This window comes from Coregonus lavaretus (genome assembly GCF_964263955.1).
Source record: "Coregonus lavaretus genome assembly, chromosome: 34".
NCBI lineage: Eukaryota > Metazoa > Chordata > Actinopteri > Salmoniformes > Salmonidae > Coregonus > Coregonus lavaretus.
In genome coordinates this window covers 17,187,083-17,201,525 of record NC_140021.1, presented here as the reverse complement: position 1 = coordinate 17,201,525, position 14,443 = coordinate 17,187,083, and positions in this window count along the sequence as shown.

Below are 14,443 nucleotides of genomic sequence, written 5' to 3'. Positions count from 1 at the left end.
CTATATATATATATATATATATATATATATATATATATATATATATCTTCCTCTCTTTCTCTCTCTTTCTCTCTTTCTCTCTCTCTCTTTCTCTATTTCTCTCTCTCTTTCTCTCTCTTTCTCTCTCTTTCTCTCTCAATTCAATTCAATTTCAATTTAAGGGTTTTATTGGCATGGGAAACGTATGTTAACATTGCCAAAGCAAGTGAAGTAGATAGTAAACAAAAGTGAAATAAACTATAAATATTAACAGTAAACATTACACTCAGAAGTTCCAAAAGAATAAAGACATTTCAAATGTCATATTATGTCTATATACAGTGTTGTAACAATGTGAAAATAGTTAAAGAACAAATGGGAAATAAATCAACATAAATGTGGGTGTATTTACAATGGTGTTTGTTCTTCACTGGTTGCCCTTTTCTTGTGGCAACAGGTCACAAATCTTACTGCTGTGATGGCACACTGGTATTTCACCCAGTAGATAAGGGAGTTTATCAAAATTGGGTTTGTTTTCAAATTCTTTGTGGATCTGTGTAATCGGAGGGAAATATGTGTCTCTAAGTTTGTCATACATTTGGCAGGAGGTTAGGAAGTGCAGCTCAGTTTCCACCTCATTTTGTGGGCAGTGTGCACATAGCCTGTCTTCTCTTGAGAGCCAGGTCTTCCTACGGCGGCCTTTCTCAATAGCAAGGCTATGCTCACTGAATCTGTACATAGTCAAAGCTTTCCTTAAGTTTGGGTCAGTCACAGTGGTCAGGTATTCTGCCACTGTGTACTCTCTGTTTAGGACCAAATAGCATTCTAGTTTGCTCAGTTTTTTTGTAAAACCTTTCCAATGTGTCAGGTAATTCTCTTTTTGTTTTCTCATGATTTAGTTGGGTCTAATTGTGTTGTTGTCCTGGGGCTCTGTGGGGTCTGTTTGTGTTTGTGAACAGCGCCCCAGGACCAGCTTGCTTAGGGGACTCTTCTCCAAGTTCATCTCTCTGTAGGTGATGGCTTTGTTATGGAAGGTTTGGGAATCGCTTCATTTTAAGTGGTTATAGAATTTAACGGCTCTTTTCTGGATTTGTATTTGTGGTCCTGGCAACTGGACCTTTTTTGGAACACCATTATTTTTGTCTTACTGACATTTACTGTCAGGGCCCAGGTCTGACAGAATCTGTGCAGAAGATCTAGGTGCTGCTGTAGGCCCTCCTTGGTTGGTGACAGAAGCACCAGATCATCAGCAAACAGTAGACATTTGACTTCAGATTCTAGTAGGGTGAGGCCGAGTGCTGCAGACTGTTCTAATGCCCTCGCCAATTCGTTGACATATATGTTGAAGAGGGTGGGGCTTAAACCTCATCCCTGTCTCACCCCACGGCCCTGTGGAAAGAAATGTATGTGTTATTTGCCAATTTTAAACGTACACTTGTTGTTTGTGTACATGGATTTTATAATATCGTAGGTTTTTCCCGCAACCCCACCTTCCATAAATTTTCATAGCAGACCCTCATGCCAAATTAAGTCAAAAGCTTTTTTGAAATCAACAAAGCATGAGAAGACTTTGCCTTTGTTTTGTTTTGTTTGTTTGTCAATTAGGGTGTGCAGGGTGAATACGTGGTCTGTTGTACGGTCATTTGTTAAAAAGCCAATTTGACATTTGCTCAGTACATTGTTTTCACTGAGGAAATTAACTAGTCTGATGTTAATGATAATGCAGAGGATTTTCCCAAGGTTGCTGTTGACGCATATCCCACGGTAGTTATTGGGGTCAAATTTGTCTCCACTTTTGTGGATTGGGGTGATCAGTCCTTGGTTCCAAATATTGGGGAAGATGCCAGAGCTAAGGATGATGTTAAAGAGTTTAAGTATAGCCAATTGGAATTTGTGGTCTGTACATTTTCTCATTTCATTGAGGATACCATCAACACTACAGGCCTTTTCTTTTGTTGGAGTGTTTGTATTTTGTCGTGTAGTTCATTCAATGTTATTGAAGAATACAGTGGGTTCTGGTAGTCTTTAATAGTTGATTCTAAGATTTGCATTTGATCATGTATATTTTTTTGCTGTTTGTTCTTTGTTATAGGACCAAAAAGATTGGAGAAGTAGTTTACCCATACATCTCCGTTTTGCATAGATGGCTCTTCGTGTTGTTGTTTGTTTAGTGTTTTCCAATTTTCCCAGAAGTGGTTGGAGTCTATGGATGCTTCAATTACATTGAGCTGATTTCTGACATGCTGTTCCTTCTTTTTCCGTAGTGTATTGTGTATTGTTTTAGTGATTCACCATGGTGAAGGCTCAGGTTTTCTGGGTCTCTATGTTTTTGGTTGGATAGGTTTCTCAATTTCTTTCTTAGGTTTTTGCATTCTTCCTCAAACCATTTGTCATTGATTTTTAGATTTGATAGGGAAGCTGAGAGGTCAAATATACTGTTTAGGTTTTCTACTGCCAAGTTTACACTTTCACTATTACAGTGGAACGTTTTGTTCAGGAAGTTGTCTAAAAGGGATTGAATTTGTTGTTGCCTAATTGTTTTTTGGTAGGTTTTGACACTACTTTCCTTCCAACTATAGCATTTCTTAATATTATTCAGTTCCTTTGGCTTTGATGCCTCATGATTGAGTATTGCTCTGTTCAAGTAGACTGTGATTTTGCAGTGGTCTGATAGGGGTGTCAGTGGGCTGGCTATGAACGCTCTGAGAGACTCTGGGTGGAGGTCATTGATAAAGTAGTCTACAGTACTACTGCCAAAAGATGAGCTATAGGTGTACCTACCACAGGAGTCCCCTCAAAGCCTACCATTGACTATGTAAATACCCAGCGTGTGACAGAGCTGCAGGAGTTGTGACCCATTTTTGTTGGTTATGTTGTCGTAGTTGTGCCTAGGGGGGCATATGGGGGAGGGAATGCTGTCACCTCCAGGTAGGTGTTTGTCACCCTGTGTGCTGAGGGTGTCAGGTTCTTGTCCAGTTCTGGCATTTAGGTCGCCACAGACTAGTACATGTCCCTGGGTCTGGAAATGATTGATTTCCCCCTCCAGGATGGAGAAGCTGTATGGGGATTCTAGTGGGGGGATATAGGTAGGACATTTTTCTTTGTTGAGATTATTTACTTTTGAATTTCTAGCCAAATGTAAAATGTTCCTGTTTTGATTAATTTAATAGAGTGAGTTAGGTCGGCTCTATACCAAATTGGCTAGACAGCACCACCAGGTGTGGATGTGGCTGGTGGTGCTGTGGTCTGGATGTAGGTCCTCTCGGTGGGGGTCCTCTATGTGTAGGTCCGGGGGGGTCCCACAGGTCTAGGAGAGTGTCTCACTGGTCTGGGTGGGGTGTCTGTTGATCTGTTGCTCCTGTGTGAGGTGTTGGGTCTGCGGTTGAGGGCGATATCCTTTAGGGTCCGGGCGAAGGTGGGCACTGCTGCCTTGTATAGGTGGACCTGGTCGTGAAGGCTGTTCAAGTCCAGGGTGGAGTGGTGGGCCAGGTAGACATTTGGTTTTGAGGCACAGTCATGGGAAATACTTGCATTTACCTGCTGTATGGTAGCAGGGTGGAAGTATTTTCGTGGTAGCAGGGCTGAGATAACCACTTGTGCGTTGGGGAAAGTAGAATAAGCTTTTTCTATCACTCCCTTGAGTGCTGTGGTCACCTTTTCCTGCTGTGTTCTCAGGTCATTTGTGCCTGTGTGTATTATTATGTGGCTGGGTGATCGTAGTTGGTCCTCAGACAGAAGGTCTAGGGCGTGCTGGGTGTTTGGACACCAGAGATTAGACACTGTGTGTTTGTGTTTATTTTCTTGTATGTATTTCTCGTTTGAGTCCATAAGGAGTACAATCTGTGGCTTGTGTATGATCTCTGTGGGTGTGGGGGGGTCGTCAGGAGGGCTATCAGGGTGGCTGACAGGGGGGGTGCTCAGAGGGGTTGGGATCCCCTGGCCTTGGGGTTCTTCATTTGTTTGTCCGGCTGTGATGTTGAGGCTATGGTCAGGGTCTAGGGTGTACTGTTCTGCTGCGGTGTCGAGACTTTGGTCAGGATCTGAGCTGGGCTGTTCTGCTGGCTTCTCTGCGGGGGTGGCCAGCTCTCTAACGGGTTGTTCTCTGTCACCCGTCATCGTTCTCACCTTCTCCTCCAGCACTCTGATCCTCTCCTTTAGTGCTCTGTTCTTCTCCTGCTCCTGCTCTTTCTCCTGTTGATGTTGTCTCACCACAGTCCAGAGTGCAGACAGTCTCTCTCCACCTCCAGCTCTCCAGGTCTAGTTAAGGGGGTGTTGTTGTGCTGGACTGTTGTCTGTGTCTGTGCTGACTGGAGTGTAATCACCTTTCTTTCTTTCTTTCTTTCTTTCTTTCTTTCTTTCTTTCTTTCTTTCTTTCTTTCTTTCTTTCTTTCTTTCTTTCTTTCTTTCTTTCTTTCTTTCTTTCTTTCTTTCTTTCTTTCTTTCTTTCTTTCTCTCTCTCTCTCTCTCTCTCTCTCTCTCTCTCTCTCTCTCTCTCTCTCTCTCTCTCTCTCTCTCTCTCTCTCTCGCTCTCTCTCTCTCTCTCTCTCTCTCTCTCTCTCTCTCTCTCTCTCTCACTCTCTCCATCTCTCTCTCATGATTCCCAGGTTACATCTGTCAGTCATAGTCAGTTATTGTAACAGGAACCTTGGTTCAAAGTGACACACACACTCTTTCTCAACTTTGAGTGAGTGGTAGTGACTCAGGTGCATGTGTGTGTGTGTGTGTGTGTGTGTATGTGTGTGTGTGTGTGTGTGTGTGTGTGTGTGTATGTGTGTGTGTGTGTGTGGGGGGGATCAGCATAGTACTAATGAGCAGTCTGGGGAGGGAGGATAATCTGCCATGGAGTCAGTCTTAGTGCACAGTAAGCAGCTGGCTGGGGCAAAAACGCATGTGTGCACGTGCACGCACACACACACACACCTCTCTTTATTCACCTCGCTGTCCACCTTCTCTCTCCCCCTCCCCCATTCAGACTGTCTGTATCTGACCTCTCTCTGTTCCCCTTTCCCCAACATTACACCTCTCTGTCTGTGCCCTCCTGCCCTTAGTCACTCTGTCTCCCTCTTTCTCTGCACCTTCTGAGCTACCAACCTTTCCATTCTCCCCTCTCTTTCCTGTCCTCTTTCCCTCTCCCCTGACATTGGTTGCTCAGCAACATCAACCGATAGCTCACATTAGGAGAACATATAACTTTTTGCCTGAGAAGTCCTTTCTCTGTTCACTTCTTACTACAAAAGTACTTTCATACTTGGATCTTACAGCGTGGGAGTATGTGTATCTAGCCAGCCACTAATTACAGTCAGATTTGTGCTTTGAGAGTTTTATCATGCACAGTAGGATACATTAATGTCTAAATGTCTAAGCCTTTGGGTTGGGGGGGGTTCTACTAAGCTAACATATGGAATTGTTTTTAAATAGTCATACCATAGATCATTTAGCTATTTGATTTAGAATTTTAGGAGCCCTGTAGGTATCCCCGAAAAACATATAAACTCAGCAAAAAAAGAAACGTCCTCTCACTGTCAACTGCGTTTATTTTCAGGAAACTTAACATCTGTAAATATTTGTATGAACATAACAAGATTAAACAACTGAGACATATACTGAACAAGTTCCACAGACATGTGACTAATAGAAATTGAATAATGTGTCCCTGAACAAAGGGGGGGTCAAAATAAAAAGTAACATTCAGTATCTGGTGTGGCCACCAGCTGCATTAAGTACTGCAGTGCATCTCCTCCTCATAGACTGCACTTGATTTGCCAGTTCTTGCTGTGAGATGTTACCCCACTCTTCCACCAAGGCACCTGCAAGTTCCTGGACATTTCTGGGGGGAATGGCCCTAGCCCTCACCCTCCGATCCAACAGGTCCCAGACGTGCTCAATGGGATTGAGATCTGGGCTCTTCGCTGGCCATGGCAGAACACTGACATTCCTGTCTTGCAGGAAATCACGCACAGAACGAGCAGTATGGCTGGTGGCATTGTCATGCTGGAAGGTCATGTCAGGATGAGCCTGCAGGAAGGGTACCACATGAGGGAGGAGGATGTCTTCCCTGTAACACACAGCATTGAGATTGCCTGCAATGTCAACAAGCTCAGTCCGATGATGCTGTGACACACCGCCCTAGACCATGACGGACCCTCCAACTCCAAATCACTCCCGCTCCAGAGTCCAGGCCTCGGTGTAACGCTCATTCCTTCGACGATAAACACGAATCCGACCATCACCCCTGGTGAGACAAAACCGCGACTCGTCAGTGAAGAGCACTTTTTGCCAGTCCTGTCTGGTCCAGCGACGGTGGGTTTGTGCCCATAGGCGACGTTGTTGCCGGTGATGTCGTGGTGAGGACCTGCCTTACAACAGGCCTACAAGCCCTCAGTCCAGCCTCTCTCAGCCTATTGCGGACAGTCTGAGCACTGATGGAGGGATTGTGCGTTCCTGGTGTAACTCAGGTAGTTGTTGTTGCCATCCTGTACCTGTCCCGCAGGTGTGATGTTCGGATGTACCAAGCCTGTGCAGGTGTTGTTACACGTGGAACAGCGCTGTCTTAGGCGTCTCACAGTACGGACATTGCAATTTATTGCCCTGGCCACATCTGCAGTCCTCATGCCTCCTTGCAGCATGCCTGAGGCACGTTCATGCAGATGAGCAGGGACCCTGGGCATCTTTCTTTTGGTGTTTTTCAGAGTCAGTAGAAAGGCCTCTTTACTGTCCTAAGTTTTCATAACTGTGACCTTAATTGCCTACCATCTGTAAGCTGTTAGTGTCTTAACGACCGTTCCACAGGTGCATGTTCATTAATTGTTTATGGTTCATTGAACAAGCATGGGAAACAGTGTTTCTTTTTTTGCTGAGTTTATATAAAAAAATGAAACATTTAATTAGGTCTTACTTCTATTAGCCCATAGAAACGCAATGAATAACACATTCATACATGTTGATCTGCCACCTTCCACCACAGCTGCGGACATCGGCAGATGCAAAAAAACAGATATCTTTAGTTTAAATCAGGGGAGAACCGCGGTACTGCAGGCATTGTTAGCAGAAAACAGGATCCCACTGGGTACAGACCTCACTTCAACGTCTAGTTGTGATTTACATTTGGTTGAGTTGTCAACTAACCTGAATTAAACGTGAAATCAACAAAACAATTCACCCTGTCATTGGATTTAGGTTAAAAGTTGGGTGAAAACAAGATTAAATTCCCTTACATTGATGACTTTTTGCAAATCGTTGATTCAACGTCATCACATTGAATTTTTTGGTTGAAATGGCGTGGCAACAATGTTGATTCAACCAGTTTTTGCCCAGTGGGATCCCCCATTATAGTGAATGGAAAAATTGCAATATTCGTGGTCAATCTTCGTGTTTCGAAGACAATCATGGTATCAATAATTGCTTCTAACACACCAGATGTACTGTATGTTCTTGAACCAATTATTTGAAAATCGCACACAGAAGAAGTTATAAGGGTAATTTGCTAATGGAAGCCTGCAGTACACCGGTCGGCCTTCAACTTGAATTACTCAATGAGCGGGTGCAGCACTGAGCTAGCCTGCAGCGTCACTTCCTGGAGTAGCTCAAACTACTCATGTAATGTCTCCATGAGATGGTGTCATGTGATTGATGGCTTTGTCCATTCAATGGTTTAAACAGATGGATTTTGATGGGGATTCTTTTTTATCATGCTATTTAGATGAACGTGCGGGCGAGGACAATCGACTCTAGGTTAAAAGGTAAAGACAACTCATTTAAAAACCTGCAATTTGATTGGGACTAGCTTCCTACGGTTGTTTGAATTAGTGGTTGAATTACCTTTTCCAATGATTGTGTACTGTCATTCTCATGGAATAAAAACGGAAGAACTCTTTCAATATTTCATCTGAGACATTGGAGCTAGGGAGATGGAAAGCAGAGGTATAGGAGTCAGCTAAAGAGAGCGGGGGAGGGAGGGAGGACAGGAGAGAAACAGGGAGGGAGGGAGGGAGGACAGTAGAGAGCCAGGGAGGGAGCCATTGAAGGGATAGCGTGGGGTAGAAGGAGAGTCAGCGAGACAGGGGAAGAAAGAGTTAGACATGGCTGAACGAGAGAAAGCAAGAGGCAAAGAGAGGAGGGAAACGGAAAGAGTAAAGAACAGAGGTGAGGCAAAGACAAGGCAACGAGTGAAAATACATACTTAAGAGACTACCAGCTTCATATCTCATTGAAACACAAGTCCTGCTTGAAGATGGAGAAGCCTCATAGTCAATTACCCATTCAGTAGACTCCTGATTGTCTTCAACAAAGTGCTTCTCAATCTCAAGTACTTCTCTCAAGTTCAATAATGCCTTCCTGGAGTGTCTGTGGTCTGAACGGCACTCCAATACAGCAAGAGATATCACACCCTACAGATTTGAAGCATATGGCTCTGCTCAACTCTCTTCATCATGATAATATTTGATCTTCCAAAAATGCTTAATTTCCCTCTCTTTGTCTTTGGCTATCTGTGCAGTCATCAGGGTTTTCTGACCAGACCACTCAACTGTCTCTGGATGCTGTCGGTTGTCAGTGTCTCTGTTTATATTTTATTTGTTGTGGGGTGTAGATGGTGATTTGATGTGGGTGTGGATGGTGATTTGTTGTGGAGTGTGGATGGTGATTTGTTGTGGTGTGTGGATGGTGATTTGTTGTGGAGTGTGGATGGTGATTTGTTGTGGGGTGTGGATGGTGATTTGTTGTGGTGTGTGGATGGTGATTTATTGTGGAGTGTGGATGGTGATTTGTTGTGGTGTGTGGATGGTGATTTGTTGTGGTGTGTGGATGGTGATTTGTTGTGGGGTGTGGATGGTGATTTGTTGTGGGGTGTGGATGGTGATTTGTTGTGGAGTGTGGATGTTGATTTGTTGTGGTGTGTGGATGGTGATTTGTTGTGGAGTGTGAATGGTGATTTGTTGTGGGGTGTGGATGGTGATTTGTTGTGGGGTGTGGATGGTGATTTGTTGTGGAATGTGGATGTTGATTTGTTGTGGTGTGTGGATGGTGATTTGTTGTGGAGTGTGAATGGTGATTTGTTGTGGGGTGTGGATGGTGATTTGTTGTGGGGTGTGGATGGTGATTTGTTGTGGTGTGTGGATGGTGATTTGTTGTGGTGTGTGGATGGTAATTTGTTGTGGAGTGTGGATGGTAATTTGTTGTGGTGTGTGGTTGGTGATTTGTTGTGGTGTGTGGATGGTAGCGATGGTAGAGGCTGCCACATTGCCTGGATGGGCAGCAGACTTGGCAGGCTCCACATCTCCTGCCAAACCAGAGGGCATAATTAAACCTCACATCATGCTTGCCCACATATATGTGTGTATGTGTGTCTGTGTGTGTGTGTGTGTGTGATTCCCTGCCAAGACAAACCAGAGGGCATCATCAAACCTTACACCATGCCCCACGCCAGGAACCTCAGCTGATCCTAATGCCTCCATCCACCTGCAGAGAACCCAGCAGACAAAGCTGGTTGAAATAACATCATTATGGTATTAATGAGGTTGTAATGGTGTTATTTCAACCAGTTTTCCTCAGTGGAACCGTCTCTTTCATCCTGGACAGCAGAGGCATGGAGACAGAGAGGCAGAGCTGTATATTTGGCCTCCACCCACCGTCCGCTGCACTAGGGAGGGAGTGGAGAAACATATGTTAGCAGGAGGCCAAGGATGATTGTCTTGCCCAGTCATGTTGGTAGTATGGTACTGGTAATGGGGCAGGTGGCTGGGCAGGTCTGTGCCAGACAGCTAAACGTATTGGGCCAGATGGGGAGTGCCAGCCCAAAGCCAACAGAACAGCGTGAGTTTGTCTTTGTGTTTCTGCTTTGTGAAGGGAAGGAGGAGACAAGGAGTCACATTCCATGCTTCCATTGGGGCATGGCAGAATGTTGCCAGTATTGAACCAAAATGGCAACGAGACTGGGTTATACTGAATGTCCAGTTACACATAGTAGAATGATATGAGGATTACTTTGAAATGTCACTACTTAGGGAATACCGGGAGCAACTGTAACACCTTGAATTTCTCCGAACAGAAACTAGCTAGAATTATTAAAAATCAATCAGTACATGTCCATTTAGGTTCTCTGCCTACTTGAAAAGCCAAATATCTCAATATTTGCACGTTTTATAGACAAATGTTTGTTTGTTTAGGGGTGAAAGTAATTTTTTCCACCAGCTGTATTTTTCTTATATTGTCCTGAGCATTAATGTCCAAGAATTCAAACCAGCATCATTTTAATTACCATATGTTGGCTAAACATAGACATGATTGACATGTGTCACTATTGGTGTCTTTTGCTAGGCACATGAGGTTTGTCATGGCTGCTAGGGTTGGGGGCACATGTAACGCAATGTTAAAAGGACCCTGAACCAAGCAGTCAAATGAGGAAAACAAGTGATTTTGACTTAAATGAATTATACACATTTTATGAATTATACAAACACTAACTTTAAATAGCATTGGGGTCCTGTGTAGAGTGCCATAGAAGTTGTAAAAATATATAATATGGGCACCTTCAGACTATTCAAGGTGTTTTGAGAGGAACCGATTGGCCATGCACAAAGGGGTGTTACTGTAAATATTGGTTACCTTCATAAAAATATGTATATTTCTTGCAAAATCATTACATATGTCTATGATAATATTCTAATTCATAAACAGACTTATATGGTATGAATGATTAGGAGACAGATGTTAGATTCTTATATGTAAAAATAACTTGCTTAGCTCAAGTGGTCTCTGTGCAATAAGAATAAAATATCAAAAGTTTTACAAATGCCCCCGCTCTCCCCTATCATATGACATACATCTAATGTCCACCGGCCAACCCTCTCTCAACACTATGATACTGAACAGTACTATGGTCCCAATCTAGGCTACTGTAAAACAGTACTGTTGTACCTCCCCCACTGAGACAGACCACAGCTTTAGTAAAGGACACATCCTCCTCCTTTTGTTTTCTCACTGTCTCTCTCTCCTTCCCTTCCTCTCTCTATACACACAATGCATAGTAGCTCTCTGTGATAAGGTGCACTTGTGGTGTTTTTCATTAGTACAAAGTTCTGGTGTGTGTGTGTGTGTGTGTGCATGCCTGTGTGCGCATGTGTTGAAGCTCAAGTCAGATCCTCTTCACAAAAAGCCCTTTCTGCAGGAGAGTGACCATCCACTTCTGTCATCCACCCACACAAGGCTCAAATTAGCCCTTAAACATGTCATTAAAATGTAAACTTTGCCAGTTTAGGGTCACATACTCTGTAATGGCCAATTCATCTTATCTTAATAATGGCTGAAACGGAGCGAATGGAATGACATCAAACAAAGGGAAACCATGTTTGATGTATTTGATACCATTCCACTGATTCCGCTCCAGCCATTACCACGAACCCGTCCTCCCCAATGAAGGTCTCACCAACCTCCTGTGCATCTTAACTGCTGAGGCATCCAGTGCCTCGCAATTCTTTCATGTATTAATTTTATTCCTACTATCACTGACTTTGCTAATAGCTACTTTATTGAGGTAAAATGTACTTGCTATGACTGAGAAATGTGGTTGTCCCCCCTAGCTATTTTAAGATTAATGCACTGACTGTAAGTCGCTCTGCTTAAGAGCATCTGCTAAATGACTAAAATGTAAATGTACAATTTAAATAATAATTATATAATAATAATAATAAATGTTTTCTGAGGATGGCAGGTAGCCTTGCGGTTAGAGCGTTGGTCCAGTAACAGAAAGGTCGCTAGTTTGAATCTGACAAGGTGAAAAATATGTTGATGTGCCCTTGAGCAAGGCACTTAACCCTAATTTCTCCAGGGTCACCATGGATAACGGCTGAGCGTGGCCATGACCCCGCTCTCCGAGGCCATGACCCCACTCTCCATGACCCCACTCACCCCTAGCCTTCATAAGAAAATGTGTCGTCATATTAAAATTGAAATGTGAACAAGATGTGCTCCGTCTTCTGTCCAGAGGGGGTTCTCTCGGTGAAGACGTTCTAATTCTCCACCTCAGATAGCTATATACAGTGCCTTCACAAAGTATTCACAACCCTTGACTTGTTCCACATTTTGTTGTGTTATCATTTAAAATGGATAAAATGTAGATTTTGTGTCATTGATCTACACACAATACCCCAATGTCAAAGTGGAATTATGTTTTTAGAAATGTTTACAAATTAATTAAAAATGAAAAGCTGAAATGTTTTGAGTCAGTAAGTATTCAACCTCTTTATTATGGCAAGCCTAAATAAGTTCAGGAGTAAAATTTTGCTTAACAAGTCACATAATAAGTTGTGTTTAGTAGTGTTTAAAATATTTTTAAATGACTACCCGATCTCTGTACCCCACACACACAATTATCTGTAACGTCCCAGTAAATTTCAAACACAGATTCCACAAAGACCTATTGGTAGATGGGTAAAAAAAATAAGCAGAATTGAATATCCCTTTAAGCATGGTGCAGTTATCAATTACACTTTGGATGGTGTATCAATAAACCCAGTCACTACAAAGATACAAGCGTCCTTCCTAACTCAGATGCCGAAGACAAAGGATGCCAATGGTGATTTTAAAACAGTTACGGAGTTGAATGGCTGTGATAGGAGATAACTGAGGATGGATCAACAACATTGTAGTTACTCCACAACACTAACATAAATAACAGAGTGAAAAGAAGGAAGCCTGTACAAAATAAAAATATTCCAAAACATGTATCCTATTTGCAATAAGGCACTAAAGTAATACTGCAGAAAATGTGGCAAAGTAATTAACTTTTTGTACTGAATACAAAACGTTACGTTTGGGCAAATCCAACACAACACATTGCTGAGTACCACTCTTCATATTTTCAAGCATTTTGATGGCTGCATCATGTTATTGGTAAGCTTGTCATCAGCAAGGACTAGGGAGTTTTTTAGGATAAAAATAAATGGAATAGAGCTAAGCACAGGCAAAATCCTAGAGGAAAACTTGGTTCAGTCTGCTTTCCGACAGACACTGGGAGACAAATTTACCTTTCAGCAAGACAATTACCTAAAACACAGGGCCAAATATACACTGAAGTTGCTTACCAAGACGACATTGAATGTTCCTGAGTGGCCTAATTACTGTTTTGACTTCAATCGGCTTGAAAATCTATGGCAAGATTTGAAAATGGCAGTCTAGCAATGATCAACAACCAACTTGACAGAGCTTGAAGAATTGTTTAAAGAATAATGGGCAAATATTGTACAATCCAGGTGTGCAAAGCTCTTAGAGACTTACCCATAAATACTCACAGCTGTAATCGCTGACAAAGGTGATTCTAACATGTATTGACTCAGGGGGTTGAATACTTATCTAATCAAGATATATTAGTGTTTTATTTTTCATTAAGTTTAAAAGAAATGTTAGAATTTTTCTTCCACTTTGACATTACAGAGTATTTTGTGTAGATCATTGACAAAAAATGACAATTAAATCAATTTTCATCCCACTTTTTAACACAGCAAAATTTGGAAATAGTCAAGGGGTGTGAACACTTTCTGAAGGCACTGTAGCTGTCACTGCACACTGCACATCTGAATGGGAGAGATAGATTCACAGTCTGCAATCACGTCATATACATAAAAACACTACTGCATTCCAGTCACATCGTGTCTACTAAACACAGAATTGATTTTTCACTCCTCCTATTCGCATGCTCTGACATAACTACGTCTAGGATATATGGGCCCATTCCAAACTAATCGTATTACCCTGCACCGTGCTGAGATGAGGAAGAGAAGATAGAAGTAAAGAAGGAAGGTGATGCCAATATTACTACATGCCCCTTTAATGTGTGTACTGGGGATTCTAAGATCCTTTACGACTCAATCATGTGCATTATGGCTAAGCAGGAGACACTCCAATGAATGCAGGATTGAGTGTTGTAATATAACTGTGCTTTACTGTACTGTATGCACTATACCCCATGTGGATGGGATCAGACATTTTAACACCTGTCCTGGCTGACATCATGATGGTATTTTTAAGTAATGGACAACTTTGTAATGTCTGAGTTATAGACTATGAGAACTTCAAAATAGCAGGTATGCTAATTTCTGTGAAACTCTCTATTTCTGTCTCTCACTCACTCTCTCTCTCTCTCTCTCTCTCTCTCTCTCTCACACACACACACACAAACACACACACACACACACACACACACACACACACACACACACACACACACACACACATTGGTAATTGCCCACCCGTCTAAACACACGATTTCCATGGAAATAATCATAATACAAGCTGTTCCAAGACAGGCAGGGTTTGCAACAGGGTTGGGACCCTTGTAGAACCACTCTGCTCTTCTCATACACAAACACGCATTAGTGGGCGTCCTTGGTTTGGCTCCATAGAAATAGTACAAGCCATTATCACAAACTGCTCTCTGTTTTACCTTGTAAAAAAAAGGAATTCTTATTTT